Source organism: Theropithecus gelada, chromosome 14 (genome assembly GCF_003255815.1).
Source record: "Theropithecus gelada isolate Dixy chromosome 14, Tgel_1.0, whole genome shotgun sequence".
In the NCBI taxonomy this organism is placed as follows: domain Eukaryota; kingdom Metazoa; phylum Chordata; class Mammalia; order Primates; family Cercopithecidae; genus Theropithecus; species Theropithecus gelada.
Genome location: NC_037682.1, coordinates 64,107,619 through 64,114,030, shown reverse-complemented (window position 1 = coordinate 64,114,030; position 6,412 = coordinate 64,107,619). Strand labels below are relative to the sequence as shown.

The following is a 6,412-nucleotide window of genomic DNA, read 5'->3' as shown; positions in this document are numbered from 1 at the left end:
CTCCCTGGACCAGATAGTCCCAGCAGCAGAGAATAGAGACTTGAAATATGGCTGCTTATGAAGTTGGTAGATAGATGGGGGGGGGGGTAAAAGTTCTTGTCCTTAAGCAGGACCAGACAATGTGTTAACTTTTCACTGATAGAGAAGTTTCATGACTTGGCCGGGTGCAGTGGCTCATGCCTGTAATCCTAGCACTTTGGAAGGCCGAGGTGGGCGGATCACCCAAGGTCAGGAGTTTGAGACCAGCCTGATCAACATGGAGAAACCCCATGGAGAAACCCCATCTCTACTAAAAATACAAAATTAGCTTGGCATGGAGGAGCATGTCTGTAATCCCAGCTACTCGGGAGGCTGAGGCAGAAGAATCGCTTGAACCCGGGAGGCAGAGGTTGCAGTGAGCCGAGATCGCACCATTGCAGCCTGGGCAGCAAGAGCAAAACTCCGTCTCAAAAAAAAAAAAAAAAAGGAGTTTCATGACTTAATAGAAGTTAGATTGAACGTCTGATCAAGCTCGGCTTCTGATCATAATTGAATAACAATGACACTGAAGACATCATTTTGGAGGGTACAAAGATGCATTTCGGTGGTAGGGAAGAGCTGCTACTCTGTGTGCTCCCCCAGAGGGCTGACAGGAGTGCACTGGAGTAAGAAGCCAGCGCGGTGGCCACACTCTGAGCCCAGGACATTCTTGCTCAGAGTTCTGAGGGGAGGCTAAGATCAGTGTTGCTGGCAGAAGTAAGAATAAGGTGGTGGCACCTGGGAATCCCCAGGATACCACTCTCCAAATGAACACTGGCAGAAAGAGTTCTCCAGGACAGGGGTCCTTCCTCATCTGCTTCCACTGCCTGAGCTCACAGACTAAGTTAATGTCATAGCAGGGACCAAAGCAGAAGATCCAGGGCCGTCCCCACTGTATCTGTCCCCAAGAATCCTCTTACGTGCCGTTCCTGCTGTGGGGGACTCCTCCTCTGACACATGCTCATTGGTTTTACTTTTACTCTTTCTATGGGATCCCTCGCTGGGCCTTGGTCTCTTCGTCTGCAAAAATGAAGGCATCAGGCTGGGTAATTCTGCAGGGCCCTGATGCCTTCTGAACTCTTTCAGGTAAAGGTGATGCTGTGGTGCATCGTGTCTGGGTTATATATGCAAGCGTCAGGAGTAACAGATCAGAGGGAGCCTGGCCAGAGTCTGGTGTGGATCTGTCAGTGCCATAGTACTCAGTCACTTGATAAGAGGGAGAAGCGGGGAAGGAACCGCTGGGGGCCATGGATGGAGCTGTGATGGAAGGGCCACTCTTTTTGCAGAGTGAGCACTTTGGGACCAAGAGGTGGAGGAAGACCTGGGCTGTGCTCTACCTGGCCAGTCCCCGTGGCGTAGCGTGGCTCAAGTTCTTTGACCATAAGGGGTCGAGCTCTGGGAGCAGCTGAGGGAGCTCGTGCTGCCTGTACTGCAAGGTGATCCATCTGGTGAAGTGTGTGAGTTTGGCCCCCGTGGCTGTGGAGAGCCCCCCTGAGCCCAGCGCCACTGCCTTCCTCCTGGACACTGCACAGCACTAGCACCTGCTGGCTGTTGATGTGCTGTCCAGTGCAGCCTGGATGCAGACACTGCCAAAACCCCTTTCGGAAAGGCAGCTGGATTCTGGAACCTATCAACAACCCACCTGAGCTTTCTGCCCTGGAGATGCTGGAGAACTCCTTGTGCAGCCACACCTGGGAAGGATCCCAATTCTGGGTAATGGTGCAGAGGACTGAGGCGGCTGAGCACTGTGGCCTGCATGCCTCTATTTGCTGAGGGTTGGAGGCTGAGAGGGTGACTCTCCCAACCATGGGGGCCCAGAGTCAGATACTGGAGCTGTCCTGTCCTGGCCCTACACTCTGTTGCATTGCTATGGCCGGGACAAGGTCATGTTCTCTTTTGAGGCCAGCGCCACTGCCTCCTGGGCCCTGGAACCTTCACCTTCCAGACAGCACAGGGAAATGACATCTTCCAGGCAGGTGAGACTGCCATCCACTGGCAGAAGACCCAGGGAAAGGCCAGACAGGGTCAGAATGTTCTCAGAGCTGACTCCCAAGAAGGGGAGGTGGCAAAGGGGAAATTCCCTTCCCTACCTGGCCCCCAAGGGCTTCTTGACAGCCCCCCAGCCCTGTATGCTGAGCCCTTAGACTCCCTGTGCATCGCTTTAGGCCCATCCCAGCACTCCCTATACTCAGACCTCTTGGACAGCACCCTTGCTCGGGCAGGAGAGGGAGTACAATGGAAGAAACCTCTCTATTGGGACTTGTACGGACATGAGCAGCAGCAGTTGCTGAAGGCCAAGCTGATGGACTCCAAACAGGATCCCATCTATGTTGAACCTGAGGGCCTGGTCCCAGCCCTTCCCCAGAGCCTTTATGATCTGCCTTAGGAGCCCAAGGATGTGTGGGGATGCCAAGCTCAGGTGAAGTAGGAGAGCTATGAGCTCCCCTACAACCCTGCCTGATGACTATGCTGTGCCACCCACCCAGAGCACAAAGACCCTCCCTGCTCCCAAGTCCCAGGGCCCAGCCTTCCCTGAACCTAGTACTGCAACTGGCAGTAGCAGCAAAAGCCACAACTCAGCTCTGTACAGCCAGGTCCTGGAGAGTGGGGCTTCAGGGAGCTGGGACTGTGGGCTCTCTAGAGTAGGGACTGACAGGACTGGGGTCAAGTCAGAGGTCCCTACCTGAGAAGGAGGGCGAGGCTGAAGTTGCTGAGGAGGACCATGGGGAGGTGGCACTAGGGATCAGAGAAAATGGTTAGAACCAGCAGAAGCCAGAGGGTGGGAGGGGCCATGCCATGTGAGACCAGGGGACCAGAGGGATGGGGGAGTCAAGGGAAGGACAGTCAATCCCAGGAAGTCCTAAGAAGTGGGGCAGATGGCATGGCTGAGGGATGGACTCTGCATCCCCCTAAAGCCATCCCTTCCCCACTTCCCCAAAGGAAGGGACAGCTGCGGGACCAGGTCTGTGGAAGGTGGTGCATGGTCAGAGTGGGTACAGTTTGAGGGGCCTGTGTGGAGGCCTCAGAGAGATGTTAGACTGTGCCTAGATCCTTACCCCTGCATTATTCTTTGCCAGAGATATATTTAAAAATTTTTAAATTCCTATTAAAGTCAGCTTGGGTTTAAAAATAAAAATTTTTTTAAAAATTTAAAAAGAGGGAGAAGGGGTTGTCGTGGTGGTGGTGGTTAAATAACTGATTTATTTAATGTGCCAGGCACTATTCCAACACTTTATGTACTTTAATTCATCTAATCATAAAATAAACTAATTTAAGCTGGGCATGGTGGCCTATGCCTGTAGTCCTAGCTACTGGAGAGACTGAGGCAGGAGGATCACTTGAGCCCAGAAGTTCGAGGATGCAGTGATCATGCCACTGCACTCCTGGGCAACAAAGAGACATCCTGTCTCTTAAAAACAAACAAAAACTAGTTTACAGATGAGAAAACTGAGGCACAGAGAGGTTGAATAACTTACCCTAAGTCACACAGCTCATCAATGGTGGAACCAGAGTTGGAACCCAGCAACCAGGCTCCAGAATTTGTCATCATTCTTGGAAGTGAAGCTGTCCTGCTCTGCAAGGAGGCTTCGCAGCAAGATTGCAGTGACAATGTTTCATGCCAGAGCATTTTTAGCTCCCCCAGGAGTACACACATTTTGGGGGTGGAGGCCTTAGTCAGGATGAGCTCCCCATATCAGACTCTCAACCACCAGTCGCTCTGGTATGAGGCCCTTGCAGAGTCCTTCCCACTCTGCCTGTCTCCTTCTTCTCTGATGGTGAGTTCTCAGGAAGCCCCTTTGCCTACCCCTATCTCACACACACACACACACACACGCACACACGCACACACGTGCACATGTGTGTAGGCTGGCTTCTAAAGTTCCCTCACCTCTGCCATCTGAAAGACCTGTCTATATAGGTCTGAACCCAATAGCGGACATGGTTTAAAACACTTCTTTGGAATGCTTCTCAGCTCCTATGCCGATCAGCAGATGCAAACGGATGCCTGCAGGGACAGAAACCCCAACTCCACATCCTGAGGCCTGGAAAGGTCAGTTCCTGCCCAGCTGACCCTGTAGCATTTTACAATAAAGCTTCTAATCACCACTACCGTTTGTTTGATTACCTATAAATGTGTTAAGTCTTTAAAGATTGTATTGATCAGAACTATTGGTAGCAAGTGTCAGAAGCCCAACTAAAAGTAGTTTAGATAGAAGGGAATTTATTGAGTCAAGGACCAAACTGTAGAAATGACAGGGCTTAAGCCGGGCATGGTGGCTCATGCTTGTAATCCCAGCACTTTGGGAGGCTGAGATGGGTAGACCACTTGAGGTCAGGAGTTCGAGACCAGCCTGGCCAACATGGTGAAACCCCATCTCTACTAAAAACACAAAAATTAGTTGGACATGGTGGCAGGCGCCTGTAATCCCAGCTACTCGGGAGACTGAGACAGGAGAATCATTTGAACCTGGGAGGCAGGGGTTGCAGTGAGCCAAGATCATGCCTCTGTACTCCAGCCTGGGCAACAGAGCAAGACTCTGTCTCAAAAAAAAAAAGAGAGGAAAGAAAGAAAGAGAGAAAGAAAGAAAGAAGGAAAGAAAGAAAGAAAAGAAAAGAAAAGAGAGAAAAGAAAAAAGGGGGGGGAAAAAAAAAACAAATGACAGGGTTAGATCATGGTCTCTGAGACAGTTGGAGTCAGGGCCTTAGGCAGCACTGGGACTCTGCCTCCCCTCATATCTCTGCTTGTCCCTGAATGCAAGCTTCAGTTGCTCCTAGTGCTGGTCAGCTTCACTGGGGAAGGAGTATGGCCACCTGCAGGTTCCTCAGATGAGGAAGGACTTTCTTCCAGGCAGTGGTTGGAAGAAACCTCTACCCACAAGGGAAAAAGTTTCCCGTCCCTGGAGAGAGGGGAAATGAAGAGGGCAGGATGATCCCTCTTCAGAGAGTGCAAAGTGGAGTCAGGGGATGAGAATTTCTTCCCTGGAAGCGAGGACAGAATTTTCCAACACAAAGATTTCAGAGTAGCCTATTCCATTCATTTGACAAACAGATAAGAGAGGACCTATGACATGCAGAGTGACGGGCTAGGCACCACGGTAGGGCTGGGGAGTGAGTGAGAAACAAGATGACATAGTTCTGCCCTAAGACCTTGCACTGTATTGCAAACACTTCAACAAGGTCATTTGAGTGACCAAAAGAGAGGAAGTACTACTGTGGGACATGGCAAGGATGCCCAACCTAGTCTAGCGGCATCAGGGAAGGCTTCCAGGAAGCAGTGATATCCAAATTGAGACCCAATGGATAAACAGGAGTCAACCAGGCTTGGGTTTGTTTGTTTTTGCTTGTTTTGCATGGGAGGGCAGGGAATGAAGTGGGCATTCCAGCCAGAGAGAACAGCTCTGAACTAAAAGATTAGTGTGTGACAGCTGCAAAGAAAGCCAAGATGAGGGGGAGGCAGGCTGGAGCGCTAGCATCGAGGACATGGCCGGCCAGCAAGAGCTTGAACTTGATCATGAGGGCAATGGAGAGCCATGGGAGGGTCTGAGAGCAGTTACCCCATCTGATTTCCCAATTCTGAGATCCCTCGTACTCCCTGTAGAGGATCTATTGAGGGGGAGAGGTGCACCTCTCACACCAGGAGGGAGAATCTTTTGAAGCAGCTGAGCTGGCAGGTCTCAATCTCTACAAGTTTAGACCCAAAAAGTCATTTGAGAAAAACAGAAATTAACAAGTGTTGGCAAGGATGTGTCGAAATCAGAATACTGGTGCATTGCTGGTGAGAATGGAAAATGGAAAAGCCTCTGTGGAAAACATTGTGGCAGTTCCTTGAAAAACAAAAAGAGAATTACTGTATGATCCAGCAATTCCACCTCTGGGTATATATTGAAAAGATTTGAAAGCAGATACAAACATCTTAAGCAGATATGTGTACACCCATGTTCACAGCAGCATTATTCACAACAGCTAAAATGTGGAAGCAACCCAAATGTCCATGGATGGATGGATAAGGAAAGGGGGTATATAAAAGGAGTATAAGTCAAAAAGACAAATACTGGGCTGGGTGTGGAGGCTCACTCCTGCAATCTCAATACTCCGGGAGGCTGAGGCGGGAGAATCGCTTGAGCCCAGAAGGTCAAGGCAGCAGTGAGCTGTGATCCCACCTCTGCACTGCAGCCATGGTGACAGAGTAAGACTATCTCAAAAATAAATAAGTAAACAGACAAATACTGTGTGATTCCACTTATACGAGGTCCCTAGTCAAAATAACAGAGACCAGCCTGGGCAACATAGTGAGACCTCCAACTCTACAAAAGATTTAAAAATTAACTAGGCATGGTGGTGTGCACGTGTAGTCCCAGCTACTCAGGAAGCTGAGGTGGGAGGATCGCTTGAG

The 6,412-nt window shown here is 50.3% G+C and overlaps 1 pseudogene across 1 annotated transcript; it reads left to right on the top strand.

Moving 5' to 3' along the window:
• Nucleotides 1-1,265: 1,265 nt before the first annotated feature.
• LOC112606180 lies at nucleotides 1,266-3,148 on the top strand (annotated as a pseudogene). The gene has a single exon (XR_003115607.1). The product of XR_003115607.1 is annotated as a docking protein 1 pseudogene (transcript).
• Nucleotides 3,149-6,412: the final 3,264 nt, after the last annotated feature.